The 15,225-nt window shown below is 45.4% G+C and overlaps 1 protein-coding gene across 4 annotated transcripts in view; it reads right to left on the bottom strand.

Moving 5' to 3' along the window:
* Nucleotides 1–14,493, bottom strand: part of GCNT1 (glucosaminyl (N-acetyl) transferase 1) — a 35,940-nt gene extending 21,447 nt beyond the window's left edge. The window contains exons 1-3 of one of the 4 annotated variants that reach the window (XM_078436926.2): nt 14,355–14,493; nt 13,396–13,513; nt 2,759–2,930 (exon numbers count right to left, since the gene is read on the bottom strand). The gene's annotated coding sequence lies outside the window, so the exon portion shown is untranslated. Of the gene's footprint in view, nt 1–2,758; nt 2,931–13,395; nt 13,514–13,705; nt 13,949–13,973; nt 14,195–14,354 lie in introns of those variants that run through there. The other 3 variants (XM_078436927.2, XM_078436929.2, XM_078436928.2) reach the window with 3 other exon arrangements.
* Nucleotides 14,494–15,225: the final 732 nt, after the last annotated feature.

Here is a 15,225-nt window from a genome sequence, read left to right as displayed (position 1 = left end):
AACGGGGAAAAACTGAGAGCTTTTTCCCTAAGATCAGGAACACGACAGGGATGCCCACTGTCACCGCTGCTGTTTAACATAGTGCTGGAAGTTCTAGCCTCAGCAATCAGACAACAAAAGGAAATCAAAGGCATCAAAATTGGCAAAGATGAAGTCAAGCTTTCGCTTTTTGCAGATGACATGATATTATACATGGAAAATCCGATAGACTCCACCAAAAGTCTGCTAGAACTGATACATGAATTCAGCAAAGTTGCAGGATACAAAATCAATGTGCAGAAATCAGTTGCATTCTTATACACTAACAATGAAGCAACAGAAAGACAAATGAAGAAACTGATCCCATTCACAATTGCACCAAGAAGCATAAAATACCTAGGAATAAATCTAACCAAAGATGTAAAAGATCTGTATGCTGAAAACTATAGAAAGCTTATGCAGGTAATTGAAGAAGATATAAAGAAATGGAAAGACATTCCCTGCTCATGGATTGGAAGAATAAATATTGTCAAAATGTCAATACTACCCAAAGCTATCTACACATTCAATGCAATCCCAATCAAAATTGCACCAGCATTCTTCTCGAAACTAGAACAAGCAATCCTAAAATTCATATGGAACCACAAAAGGCCCCGAATAGCCAAAGTAATTTTGAAGAAGAAGACCAAAGCAGGAGGCATCAAAATCCCAGACTTTAGCCTCTACTACAAAGCTGTCATCATCAAGACAGCATGGTATTGGCATAAAAACAGATACATAGACCAATGGAATAGAATAGAAACCCCAGAACTAGACCCACAAACGTATGGCCAACTCATCTTTGACAAAGCAGGAAAGAACATCCAATGGAAAAAAGACAGTCTCTTTAACAAATGGTGCTGGGAGAACTGGACAGCAACATGCAGAAGGTTGAAACTAGACCACTTTCTCACACCATTCACAAAAATAAACTCAAAATGGATAAAGGACCTGAATGTGAGACAGGAAACCATCAAAACCTTAGAGGAGAAAGCAGGAAAAGACCTCTCTGACCTCAGCCGTAGCAATCTCTTACTCGGCACATCCCCAAAGGCAAGGGAATTAAAAGCAAAAGTGAATTACTGGGACCTTATGAAGATAAAAAGCTTCTGCACAGCAAAGGAAACAACCAACAAAACTAAAAGGCAACCAACGGAATGGGAAAAGATATTTGCAAATGACACATCGGACAAAGGGCTAGTATCCAAAATCTATAAAGAGCTCATCAAACTCCACACCCGAAAAACAAATAACCCAGTGAAGAAATGGGCAGAAAACATGAATAGACACTTCTCTAAAGAAGACATCCGGATGGCCAACAGGCACATGAAAAGATGTTCAACGTCGCTCCTTATCAGGGAAATACAAATCAAAACCACACTCAGATACCACCTCACGCCAGTCAGAGTGGCCAAAATGAAGAAATCAGGAGACTATAGATGCTGGAGAGGATGTGGAGAAACAGGAACCCTCTTGCACTGTTGGTGGGAATGCAAATTGGTGCAGCCGCTCTGGAAAGCAGTGTGGAGGTTCCTCAGAAAATTAAAAATAGACCTACCCTATGACCCAGCAATAGCACTGCTAGGAATTTATCCAAGGGATACAGGAGTACTGATGCATAGGGGCACCTGTACCCCAATGTTTATAGCGGCACTCTCAACAATAGCCAAATTATGGAAAGAGCCTAAATGTCCATCAACTGATGAATGGATAAAGAAATTGTGGTTTATATACACAATGGAATACTACGTGGCAATGAGAAAAAATGAAATATGGCCTTTTGTAGCAACATGGATGGAACTGGAGAGTGTGATGCTAAGTGAAATAAGCCATACAGAGAAAGACAGATACCATATGGTTTCACTCTTATGTGGATCCTGAGAAACATAACAGAAACCCATGGGGGAGGGGAAGGAAAAAAAAAAAAAAAAAAAAGAGGTTAGAGTGGGAGAGAGCCAAAGCATTAGAGACTGTTAAAAACTGAGAACAAACTGAGGGTTGATGGGGGGTGGGAGGGAGGGCAGGGTGGGTGATGGGTATTGAGGAGGGCACCTTTTGGGATGAGCACTGGGTGTTGTATGGAAACCAATTTGACAGTAAATTTCATATATTAAAAAATAAAAAAAAAAATAAAATAAAAAAAAAAAAAGAAAGAAAGAAAGAAAAAAGAAAGAAAGAAAGAAAAGAAAGAGGGAGAGAGAGGGAGAAAAAGAAAGAAAGAAAGAAAGAAAGAAAAGAAAGAGGGAGAGAGAGGGAGAAAAAGAAAGAAAGAAAGAAAGAAAGAAAGAAAGAAAGAAAGAAAAGAAAGAGGGAGAGAGAGGGAGAAAAAGAAAGAAAGAAAGAAAGAAAGAAAGAGAAAGAAAGGAAAGAAAGAGGGAGAGAGAGGGAGAAAAAGAAAGAAAGAAAGAGGAGAGAGGGAGGGAAGAGAAGGATGGAAGGGAGGAAGAAAGGAAGGAAGGAAGAAAAAAAAAAGAAAGGAAAATCCCCTCTTTCCCTCAACGAAAGTACAGCAATAAATGCCTTGGATGCTTTTGTTAAATGTACCTTCAAGCTCACAGTCTTTTCCAGATAAGAAAACCAGAGTACAGTATCTAAATGCTCCCAGTTACGGTGCGTTGGGGAGCATACCGTGAATTTGAAGCCCCCTGTGTGTGGTCTGACAGATGGAGTCTCTATAAAGAAACCTCAAAGAACTGGCCGTACGGCGTGGTGCTCATCGAATCTTCGGCACGGACCTTACCTTTCTGCACAGCGCACGAGGGCGGTTGGGTTCGGTCAGGGGTCCCCAACTCCTGAGTGACACAGCACTCTGCTGCTCCTCAGCAGGTGGGCGGTGGACAGGGGCTGGGGAAGCCGAGCTCGGGCCAGGCTGAGCGCGGGGAGCGGAGGATGACGATGACCCGGAAGTCCCGCTGCAAGACAAAGTACCAATCAGGTTGTACTTGCACAAGTCCGAGGACTCCCTTTCTTTTTTATGTTATTAACAGCGTCTGAAATTGACAGGCACTTGATGAACTATGTATTTGCTACAGCGGTGGTTTCATTTCCTTACAAAGGAGATTTTAAAATTGATGGCACTTTTACCCTCGAAGTTATTTTGGGATTAAGGAGATTGTTCACGAGAAGAGTTAGGCAACCCTGGAACTAGCTACTTTCCCTCTCACTTCGACAGTCAAGGAAACTGAGGCTTTAGGCTGTCTTGACTAAGGTCATTGGCTCCAGTTTACCAGCAGGGCTGACTCCCCAAAGGCAGAGGGAACAGAGCAGTCTCACTTTCCGGCCAAGAACAACCCTGGATCCAGTTGTTTTAACTGCTTCGAACCATACCTTGCCCTACCTCCTACCTTCCAAGGAGCCCCAGAACCTTCCAAACGTTCCTGCGGGTGTCAGTAAGACAAACTCTTCTTCTGAAGGCTTCAGCCCTAAGGTACAGCAGAGCAACCTCTTCAACCTCAGATACCCAGTGTGATAAGTGATCTGACCATTCCCTCAAAGCAGGTGCATAAATTTGAGTGGCAAACTTTATCCAACATTTTCATTGTATCCAGATTACATTTAGGTATCTTTCTTGAATTCAAAGGTATTGCCAAAGCCAAGAATGAGGGAATTCTGTACGTAATAACATGAAAAAAAAGGTTTTCGAGATGAAACAGCATCCCGATAAGCTGCATTCCAGTCTGTACAGAATAAACCCATTAAAAAACAAGGCTCCAAATATATTGTCAGTGATCACTGGACAAATTTGAGAAGCACACACCCGAAAAGATTCAGTGGTCCTCTTTTTGTTTGGGGGAAGGGGTATTTTTTTTCAAGCACCTTTGAAATGTTTAAGTCTTTAATTTTCACTCAAAATTGCAAACTGAGATTAAATGGCCCAAATCCTCCAACATAAGCTCCGGTTAAACAGGCTCGCGGGGCGCCTGGGTGGCTCAGTCGGTTAGGCGTCCGGCTGCGGCTCAGGTCATGATCTCACAGTCTGTGAGTTCGAGCCCCGCGTCGGGCTCTGTGCTGACAGCGCAGAGCCTGGAGCCTGCTTTGGATTCTGTGTCTCCCTCTCTCTCTGCCCCTCCCCTGCTCATGCTCTGCCTCTCTCTGTCTCAAAAATAAATAAAAACATTTAAAAAAAATTAAAAAAAAAAAAAAAAAAAAACAGGCTTGCAAAGCATTACAGTAAAGACACTTTCCAAACAAACAAAAAGCTACTTAGAGTTCTAGGCCGGTTACACATCATTTTCGTATTCCCTTCTGATGCCTGTCCAGGGACACTACTGACTTATATTTGTGAGTAGATGTCATAGCATCTGGGATTCAATTTCCTATTCTGGTTTTTGTTTTTTCTCCCATTATTTTTTAATGGACACCAGAGAGTCTTTATTGTTTTTGCCACAATTAGTAGGTGTCGTATAGTTGGATACTAAGGGTATTTCCAAATTATATTGTTATGAACATGAACTATGAACTCTTTTGAAGATACACATAGTGTTTTCTCTTGGCTTTATAAAGGATTTCTAGGAATAGGATGCTTGGATCAAAACTTCCAAGTTTCTGTGGCTCTTGACTGCCTTCCAAACGGACTATAGTCACTTATACTGCCACTCATAATATCTGAGCACCATTTTCTCTACATTTACTATGTAATTATCTTAACTATGTACCACATATTCATCCACTGTGTAATTATTTCTGTCAATATCCCAGCTGTAAAATGCTACATCACTGAGTTTCATTTTGTATTTCTTTGATTACCAGGGGCTCAATATTTTCTCTTGAGTATGTTTACATGGGAGAAGAAGGACAGTTTAGTAGCAATGATTTCAGCTCTGAAGCCAGACTGCTCAGCTCAAAAACTGGGTATCATCACCCACTAACTCAGACTCCTGTAAGCTCTTAACTTCTCCAGGCTTCGGCTTCTTCTCTGGTAAAAATAATAACAAATGAGAACAACAAGAACAGAGGCACCTGGGTGGCTCAGTCGGTTAGGCGGCTGACTTTGGCTCAGGCCATGATCTCATGATCATGTCTGGGAGTTTGAGCCCCGCATCGGGCTCACTGCTGTCAGCACAGAGCCTGCTTCAGATCTGTCCCCCTCTCTCCATCTCTCTTAAAAATAAATAAACATTAAAAAAAAGAAGGAGAAGAATAATAGTTTTTGGCCATTTGATTGAATTAGGGTCATGTGTACCTTAGAGTTTTCATAAAGAAAAATTTAAGTCAAAAACTTATATTTGACAGATGGGCCCTTAATAAACATTAGCAATTTGTTCATTATTATTCAGATTTTCTCTTCTCTGGACAACGTTCAAATCTTTAGTTTATTCTTACAGGTAACTTTTTTCAGACCTCCAAAATCAGCAACTGTATTTCGGGTTTACTAACCCGAATGTACTCAATTTAATTCCACACCCAGGCAGCTATTACACAAAACGGAATCCTAGGTTCTGGGGGAAAAATACAATCATAAAAAATGTGTCTCCCTGATCTCAAGGAATTCACACAAAGGTTATCGGTTGAGCCTTCTGGGGGAAATTATAGGTTGGGTCAATATAGTTAAAAACTATTTTGGGAACTGGCAATGCAAGCTGGTACAGCCACTCTTGAAAACAGTATGGAGGTTCCTCAAAAACCTAAAAATAGAACTACCCTACGACCCAGCCATTGCACTACTAGGCATTTATCCACGGGATACAGGTGTGCTGTTTCGAAGGGACACATGCACCCCCATGTTTGTAGCAGCACTATCCACAATAGCCAAACTATGGAAAGAGCCCAAATGTCCATCGATGGAAGAATGGATAAAGAAGACGTGGTGTATATATATATATATATATATATATATATATAAAATGGAGTGTTACTCGGCAATCAAAAAGAATGAAATCTTGCCATTTGCATCTACGTGGATGGAACTGGAGGGTATTATGCTAAGTGAAAGTAGTCAGAGAAAGACAAAAATCATATGACTTCACTCATATGAGGACTTTAAGAGACAAAACAGATGAACAGAAGGGAAGGGAAACAAAAATAATATAAAAACAGGGAGGGGGACAAAACAGAAGAGACTCGTAAATATGGAGAACAAACAGGGTTACTGGAGGGGTTGTGGGAGGGGGGGATGGGCTAAATGGGTAAGGGGCACTAAGGAATCTACTCCTGAAATCATTGTTGTACTATATGCTAATTTGGATGTAAATTTTTAAAAATAGAAAATAAAATAAAAATAAATAAATATCATAAATTGCAAAAAAAAAAAAAAACAAACCTATTTTGGGAACAATGCATCCATTATAGTGCTGAAAGGAACTTTCCAGAACAGCTAGCCAGCCGGGCTAGAAACAATAGCTCTGAGGGTGCCCCCTGGGGCTGGGGAGGTTACAAGGGACTCACTCCTGGGATGGCCATACTCCACTAGCAGCTACTACTTCTGGAATTTTTGTTGTAAACCAAGTGTTTTGTTCATTAGCAATGGTGTTAGAAATGAAGCTTCCTGGATGAACTTAATGACTTTTAACGAGATTGACATGAGAAAAGAGTAAGCAAAGATGAGATCGGGGTGTTCCAACTCTGTGGAAGGAACTGGGGCATCCCAGAGGTGCGTTCTGCACGCATATCAAAAGGACAATCAAGCCCAGCAAGTCGATTAGCCCAGGATAGTGCCTTGGGCGCATTCCTGGGTCCCACCACTGATTCCAGAAAACTCAAGACTACTTGATTGCAACCCGGTGATCAGCTGAATCCTGCTGCTACCCCAAATGAGCCTTTTGTGGGAGATGCGGTCAGAGTCCCCAGACGGGGCAGAATGGACTCAAGACTTGGTTTGGAACCCTCACCTTCACCTGCAGAGGAGACTGTAGCCCTCTCCAATCCGCTTACCAAAAAGACCCAAAACAGCTTGAGTCGAGAACCACATGGCCTATGTTGAAATGACTTAATGCATTTACCTGTCCTAGAGCATAGCACTGGCCACAACACTGCAGAAGTTTCTTTTCTTCTTCTTCTCTCTCTCTTTTTTAAAGCATTTAAAGTGGATTATCTAAAAGTAAGTTGAATGTACACATTTCGAGAGAAGCAAGACACATACACTTTGTATTCGTTGCTTTTCAGAGTTTGAGCTCTAGTGGCAATTTTGTTCTCCATGAATGAATTATAGGAGCACGTCATGGGGAAGAGGTAGTTTTATAAGGAAATCGGTTTCTCAAATTGCTGTGGGGGGAGCCCCACTTTGACTCCACTTTCAGTGATAGGCTTGTAAATTTTTTCACACCAACACTAAGAGTAAAACCTTTGAGTAAAGTCCTATCGATACATGTATATTTCTGAAAAAATTTCGTGTACTACTATGATAGGAAACGACAGACTAAAATAGGCAGAGAAGGAAAAGATCAGGACCTCAAGTCCCCAGGTAGGGAAGAACACACATTTTGGAACAAGGCTGGGAATGTCTGACCACAGCAAACCCCCTCAGGGGTAAGGTTCCTCTTAAGAATGTAACAGACCCCACCTACTCCCCTTCAGGTTTCCTTCAGGAATTTGACACAAGACCTGACTCAAAATCAGTAGACCAGAAGACCAGTGACCCACCGGGAACCTCACCTTAGGGCGGAAGACCACCCCTCATACAATGGAAACGAGCCAATCAGGAATGGACCACCCAGCACCTAGAGGTGTCAAGCCAATGAAGAGTAAAACCTGAGAAGGAACCTGGGGGAAGGAAGGGGAGGGGGATGACTAGAACCTCATAAAACAAGGACCCTCCCCTATAGTCGCAGGCACTCACTTTCCAACGCCCCCTCTCTGTGAAGAGAGCTCATACTCTTCTTGCTTTCTGATCCGATACTCCAAAGACCTCTGCCTGCTGCTCATTTTGTGTCTGCCTCGTCACTCCTCAAAGGGGTAAGACGACAAATCCCAGGTATTGAGGTAAAAAAAAAAAAATCCTGCCACCCTACTGCGCTAATAAATTCTGCACCTTGTAAAACAAAAAAGACGGGGAGAGGGGGACTAAAGCCTATTCGTTTAGTCACTTAGGGCATAAAAGATGAATTGTTACTAATATTTGTAGTGAAAGCAATGTATTACTAAATCTGTTTAATTTTTGAAAATCTCTTGGTTAATGATGTTGTGATAGAGCACTTTGAAGGACGCTCCAAGCTTGTGTATTCTAACATTGTAAGGGCTGTCTTGGGGGGCGCCTGGGTGGCTCAGTCGGTTGGGCGGCCGACTTCGGGACTTCGGCTCAGGTCATGATCTCACGGTCCGTGAGTTCGAGCCCCGTGTCGGGCTCTGTGCTGACAGCTCAGAGCCTGGAGCCTGTTTCGGATTTTGTGTCTCCCTCTCTCTCTCTGACCCTCCCCTGTTCATGCTCTGTCTCTCTCTGTCTCAAAAATAAATAAACGGTAAAAAAAAATTTTTTTTAATAAAAAAAAAATAATAAGGGCTGTCTGGGGTGACAGGGATAGGCTGGGGAACACAGTAGAACACTCACAGCTCCGCTCCCTGATTCTTGATACTTAGTGTTCAATCTACCCACCAATTATACAAAGCGGTTTTTTTGGTGAATTTCAGCTGGTAGTTCTCACATCAACTGTCCTCGCAGACCCGCCACTGGGTGTCATCACATTTTTATAAATCTGACAAACGGGTCAAAACCCAGGGTTCATCTTCACTTGAAAGATTTTGTCAGACAATTCCTTTTCTAAGTTTCTAAAGGTTATTTTTTTTTTTATGAGATTTGAGGGGCGCCCGGGGGGCTCAGCGGGCTGAGCATCTGACTTCGGCTCAGGTCGTGACCTCACGATTTGTGGGTTCCAGCCCCGCTTCCGGTTTGCTGCCCTCAGCCAGTCAGCCCGGAGCCCCTTGGCTCCTCTGTACCCCCTGCCTCCTCTCTGCCCCTCCCCCGCTCGCGCTCTCTCAAAAAAAAAATAAAACATTTTTTAAGAAATTAAAAAAAAAAAAGTTTTGGTCAGTCACGAAATCTACCGTATTTCTTGGCAACATGTTTACGTTAGCGGTGAAAACATTTCCCAGCAGCTGTTTCCAGAATGGGTCTCTGTAGCCACAGTTCTTTTGAAAAGCAGTCACTCTCCCTGTCACTGTGAAACTTCACAATTACCTTGGAGGGTTCCTGGTGGACTCCCTTTCCTCCCGCCATCTCGAGGTGTTCATCAACCCAGAAGTTCTCCAAATTGGGTCGATCCAGAGTTGTCATAGCCCAGTATCCAGGCATGCCCCTCCCGTCTTCCCAGAGGACAGTGGTTGGGGGCTAAAAGCTTCAGCTCTCTAATTACTTGTTCTGGTTGGCGACCAGCCCCACCCTGAGGCCACCTAGGTGCCCCCACGCCTAAGCTACCCCAAAGGCCACCTAGGTGCCCCCACGCCCAAGCTACCTCAGGAGCATAAACTCAGGTATGGAAAAGAGCTTCTGTGAATAACAAAAGACATTCCTCTCCTCCCAATCTCTCAGGAAATTCCAAGGGCTTCAGAGCTCGGTCAGGAACCAAGGACAAAGACCAAACACGTATTTCTTATTCTGTCAGGGCTAAGCACGGTGGCAATCAACATTATTTACAATACTGTCCAAGGACCCTACCACCATGTGGGGCACTGGAAAATTCTTGATAAATACTGGCTGACGGAATATCTGGCTTCACACACAAACACTCCCTACTCAGCAGGTTTTGCCTCCTCCTTCAGAGAGCTCAAATCTGAGGCCCCTTATCCAACCTCTCCCTCCCTCCTTCCATCAAAGACCAATCCCCCAACCTGTGTAATGGAATCGAAGAGCTTTTTGCCTTCTCTGAAACCTGGCCCGCTCATTCTTCAAGTATTTCTCACTCCCACATCTTTGGCCTCTCCCTCTCCATCAGGAACTTGCCAGCAACCTCAGAACTTGTTTGAGTCCCTCCAATCACTAGTGGAAAATGGAAGGAAGGAAGGAAGGAAGAAGGAAAGAAGGGAGGGAGTGAGGGAGGGGAGGGAGGGAAGAAAAGAAAGAAAGAAAGAAAGAAAGAAAGAAAGAAAGAAAGGGAAAAAAAGAAAAGAACACCCACAGTCCCCGTATTTCCTCCCTGTCGTCTATGTCTGTTTTGGTTTTTTTCTCCAGGTCAGTGCCTCCTCTTGTCATCCCATACCCCTCCTCAAATGATCTTTCTTATATACAGTGATCATTTATGTGCAACAGCTGCCAACATGTATGACCCTGGGATCATGACCTGAGCTGAAATCAAGAGTTGGACGCTCAACTGATGGGAGCCACCAGGTGCCCCGCAGCCCATCTCTTTCATGAGTTCCAGATGCCAATTCCTTGTCCCCAGTGGGATGTCTCACAAGCAAAACCTGTCTGAATGGAACTCCCTTCCCTCCCAGCCTCATGCCAACCTGCTCCCCTCCGGGGTTCCCGAACACCATAAATGGTTTCACCACTCTATTCTGCTCTCTCCCTCTCCCTCCCTCTCTCTCTGCCCCTCCTCCGCTCATGCTCTGTCTCTCAAAAATAAACACAAGGGAAAAAAAAATTCTCAGACTACAGAAATATATGGTTGTCTTTGTTATTGCTGTTAGCTAAAAGCTTTTAATGTTTCCTAAAACTAAATTCTCCTCTGAACATGATCTACAGTAAGTCTCGTTATTAAAATTCTTGCGTAGAATTTTTTCTTGGAGTTCTATTAGGGATTGGGTCAATTTCCAAATCAACAAGCGTGGTTCATTGACATCTTATCACCTTAAAAAAATTAAAAGACATGGGGCGCCTGGGTGGCCCAGGTGGTTAAGCCTCCAACTCCTGATTTCGGCTCAGGTCCCATCTCATGGTTCCTTAAGTTAGAGCCCCGTGCTGACGGTGTGGAACTCAAGAGTTTAAACTTTGGAGACTTAACAACTGCACTTAAGCCTTCCTTGGAGACAAATCCTGGCAGGACATGTGTGGCTGTTCACCAAGAACACCAGTTTAGTCACTTTTATTATAAGAATATTTTAAAATGCAGATGTTTGTTTAAACATTACACATAGACACATAGCTTCTCTAGTCACTAGAAGCTTAAAGGTTAATTGTATTTATAGTGTAGTTCCTAAGTGCTACAGCACTTCCAAAACTGGCTCATTCTTTTCCTCAACCAGGCAACTTTGTCCTCCAGGGGACATGTGGCAACCTCTGGAGTCGTTCAGATTGTGGTAACTGTAGGGAGGAGACTGTTGGCATCCAGAGGGTGGTACGGGGGGGGGGGGGGGGGGGGGGGTGGTGGCTGGTGCACATCTCACAATGCACACAGTACAATCTCCACAACAAAAGCTTAACTGGCCAAAAAATGTCAAATTTGAGAAACACTGTTCTAAACAGCCATAGCATTTGCCACAGATGGGCAGCAAGGAAGCACGACAACCCTAAGCCAGGCATCCAAAGCCAATGTGGTTAAGAATACAGATAAGCGGGGCACCTGGGTGGCTTAGTCGGTTGAGCTTCCGACTTCGGCTCAGGTCATGATCTCATGGTCCGGTCCATGAGTTCAAGCCCCACCTCGGGCTCTGTGCTGACAGCTCAGAGCCTGGAGCCTGCTTCGGATTCTGTGTCTCCCTCTCTCTCTGCCCCCTTCTTCCCCAGCCTCCCCCCCCCCCATCCTGTCTCTCTCTCTCTCAAAAATAAATAAACATTAAAAAAAAAAAAAAAAAAAAGAAGACAGATAGGCCCCCAAGAGAAACACACATGATTTATATGAACAGTCATTTGGGAACTCCTCTTGTAAGCCAGGGAGTTAGGCATTTGACATTCTGAACTAGAACCATGAATAAATTTTCATTAGGATGACTCTTACAAATAGTGACACAATTCCTTGGTTGGCCCATAAAAGACTCCTTAACTCAGTGCAGCTGAAGTACCCCCATACTTCATAGAAAACAGACACAGAATCAGAAGAAATCCTTTTCAACAGTATTTATCTGTTTCGCACCACCTCACTCCGCAGCAAATGCACAATACCATCATAGGTCAGAATTTTTCATTTACCGGAGAACGCAATCACCAGGTAGAGCAGTTTCTAAGATCTAACAATGAATGATGCATGAACCAAATTTGACTTGATTTCTTGGGCTTTAAAAAAGAGCCAATATTTAAATCAGGTTTCACTTAAAAAAAAAAAAAAAATGAAGGGGCGCCTGGGTGGCTCATTTGGTTGGGTGACTTTGGCTTGGGTCATGATCTCACAGTTCGTGGGTTCGAGCCCCACTTGGGGCTCTGTGCTGACAGCTCAGAGCCTTGAGCCAGCTTCGGATTTTGTGTCTCCTCTCTGCCCCCCCCACTTGCACTCTGTCTCTCAAAAATAAATAAACATTAAAAAAAATTGTTTTTTTAATGAAGATTTTTCAGCTGTTGAGGGGTGGGCAGAAAGGTTTGGTCACACTGGGCCAGAATCCCTGCATGGTTATGGGTAGGGAACGGTCAATACCCACACAGATTTTTTTTTTAAGCAGGTCCACTGTAGGTCACCCGCGACTAACCAAGGCCCCCTTAACTCCCCCGTCCATCATCGTTCAGTCCCTACATATAGGTGATTTTGTACATAGTGGAAAGTTCTCAGGGACAACATTTTTCTTAGTGTTAAGCAACTAAGTCACAAATGGAAAAAAAGCAACTTGTGGTTGGAAGTAGTATTATAATCAGTCAAGGCTGAATTATAATTAAAGAAGGATGAAACCCACTACAGATTTGGGGGCCAGGCTAAGGAGGTCCTTCTCAGAGCCAGTCACCGAAGAACAACCTGGAAGCAACCTTCAAACCCTCACCATGAAATGGAAAACTCAACTCCTTCCACTTACCAATAAAAACTTTGTAAAAGTAAACACACAGTTTATTACATTGTTCTTTTAAAATTGAAGAGTTAGCCCTTTCTAAGAACTCCAAGTTTCCCTGAAACTACCATCCTGAACGTGTGGGGGGGAAAGTCCATTAAGCAAGAGCAGATATCCATAGAGCTCAGTGTTTCTTCTTTTTTGCCAGAAGTGAAATCTGTTACCATGTTCCCCGGCAGGGGAGCCTGTCTGGAACTGCCTGGGCTCCTAGCAGGTAATTTACACTGATCTCTAAAAACCATTCGCCCCTCCCCCTCCCTTCCAAAACAAATCTGCCTTTCAGAACAGCGCTGAAAGGGGGACAGAATGCCCAGAGCAGGGGACCAGTCCCCGACTGGGTGCCTCACCTACCACTCACCAAATTCAGGCCACACAATCCTGTAGCCTGTTCTCATCGCTAGGAACCACTGCTTTCTGCCAACCCCGCATATCCTTCCAAGTTGGCCTCTTGTCTTACTATTTGTAAAACGAAGACCCTCTTCCCTCTAGAAAGAAAGAAAGCAAAAGGCGCCGAGGTTGCCAGGTGACTACCAAACTCACCTCCGCCTGGGCAGCCCATAAGGCCCAGCCTGGATCTGCAGGCGACCTCATCCACCGCGAAAGAGAAGCGTGCGGCCTGCTGGGGTGCCTGGGGCTCGTTCTGCATCGAAAGAAAGCGCTGCAAGGAGAAAAGGCTGTGAGCGAGGATCCTTCCACCTCGAAAAGCTAATAACCAAAAATTGGAAGAAAGGATTCAGAAACTGGGTGCTAAAAAGGTGACAAAACACAAACCAAACAAACAAAACAACTCCCCCCCCCCCAAAATACCCCAAAAGCCTAGGAGGGGGGCTAGAATGTGTTTCAGAATCACCTGTTTCCCTAACAGACCCAGGAGCGCGAGTTTCCTAGATCCGCGCGCGATGGACAGAGAGGGAGCAGAAGAGGGAGAAGCGTGGGGGCTTCCGAGTCCCCCACTGGCGTCTCCTTTCCAGTGGCTTGCCCCAGGGCGAGTCATTTCTCATCCCGGTGTGGGCATCCTCATCAGTAAGACGGGGGGTAATGATGCCTCTTCGCAGGGCTACGGGGAGCATTAAATCAAGTTAGAGCTGCTGGCACCCAAGGGACGGCAGCGACTTAACTGTTCGCTCTCTGCCTACCCTCGGCTGCAGCTAACTCCGATTTCTCGGCTCCTACCCGCTACCCGGATCAGGGGGGAAAGAAGGCAGGAAAAAGTGCCTTCCAGGTGACACCGGGCACCGGAGTCCTCTCCCCGGGTTCCACGGATCGGACCAGGAGTAAGGCGCAGGGAAGGCGTCCCGCGTGAACACGCGCCCGCCTCACTCCCACCGCGCGTCCGCTCCCTCCGGCCCTCCGCTTCCTCTTCCCGAGAGCCCACCCCGCCCGGGGTGAGAGCCGGCTCCCTCCCTCACATCCTTCCCATCCCTCCACCCGCCGCCGGGCGCCATAGCAGGAGATCGAGGTTGCCGGTATGGAGTGGGCGAGGTGGAAGAGTCGGTTACCTGCAGCAAGCCCGCGGCCGCTGGGGCGCAGGGGGGTGCGCTACCGCGCGGCACCCCAAGCCCGCCGCGCACCCGCCGGGCGCTGAGCTGCGCTCGCCGCGCTGGCCGACAGCGCCTCCCGGCCACGGGGCTCGGAACCCGCCCGCCACGCCCCCGGTCCCACCCCTCTAGGCCCCGCCCACAGCATCCCCGCCTCGCCCACCTCGGAGGCCGGCGGGCGCGGTGGGCGGGGCGCGACGGCGCGCGGCTCAAGGCCGGGGACAGCGCGCCCTCTGGGACAGCCGCCCCGCGTCCCTGGGTTTCCCCTCTCCGCCTCCTCGGGTTCGCCTTGCTTCTTAGTTCCCCCCCAAACTGCACAAGAGCTGGGTGAGTAAGTGGGGTCTTCTTCAAAATTCTGTGCCCTTTTCCTTGGAGGCGGGAAACGCCAGAAGTGCCGCCTTTTCTGATTTTCAAAATGTTTTATTAAAAAAAAAAAAAAAAAAAAGACCAGAAAAAAAATGCACATGCCAAGGTTTTTTACGTAATGTAAAGTTTAGAAATGACCGTGCAGGTTTGTTTTTGTTTTTTTTTTTTTCCCTAATGAGCCTTGTTTGTTAAATTTAGTATTTAAAAAACGCATTATGTCCACGTGTTTTCACAGGAGAACTAAGACGAAAATTAGATTGTGAACCAATCCACAGTGCCCGGCAGAAGTAGGAAACACCTCTTTCCACCCTTTGTAGCACATAGGTGGGTCACTTAGGAAAGTTGACATGGTCTCCTTGGTAACAAGAGGAATGCTGTGCATTCTTCCATAGGACCTTTAGTTCCTGGAGAGCAGGACGGATTGTGACTCCTCTCCGTATCATTTATTCATTCAACACATGCATTG

This window comes from Panthera onca, chromosome D4, assembly GCF_046562875.1.
Source record: "Panthera onca isolate mPanOnc1 chromosome D4, mPanOnc1 haplotype 2, whole genome shotgun sequence".
Classification (NCBI taxonomy): domain Eukaryota; kingdom Metazoa; phylum Chordata; class Mammalia; order Carnivora; family Felidae; genus Panthera; species Panthera onca.
The sequence above is the reverse complement of the archived record's forward strand: the minus strand, read 5'-3'. Positions and strand labels throughout refer to the sequence as shown.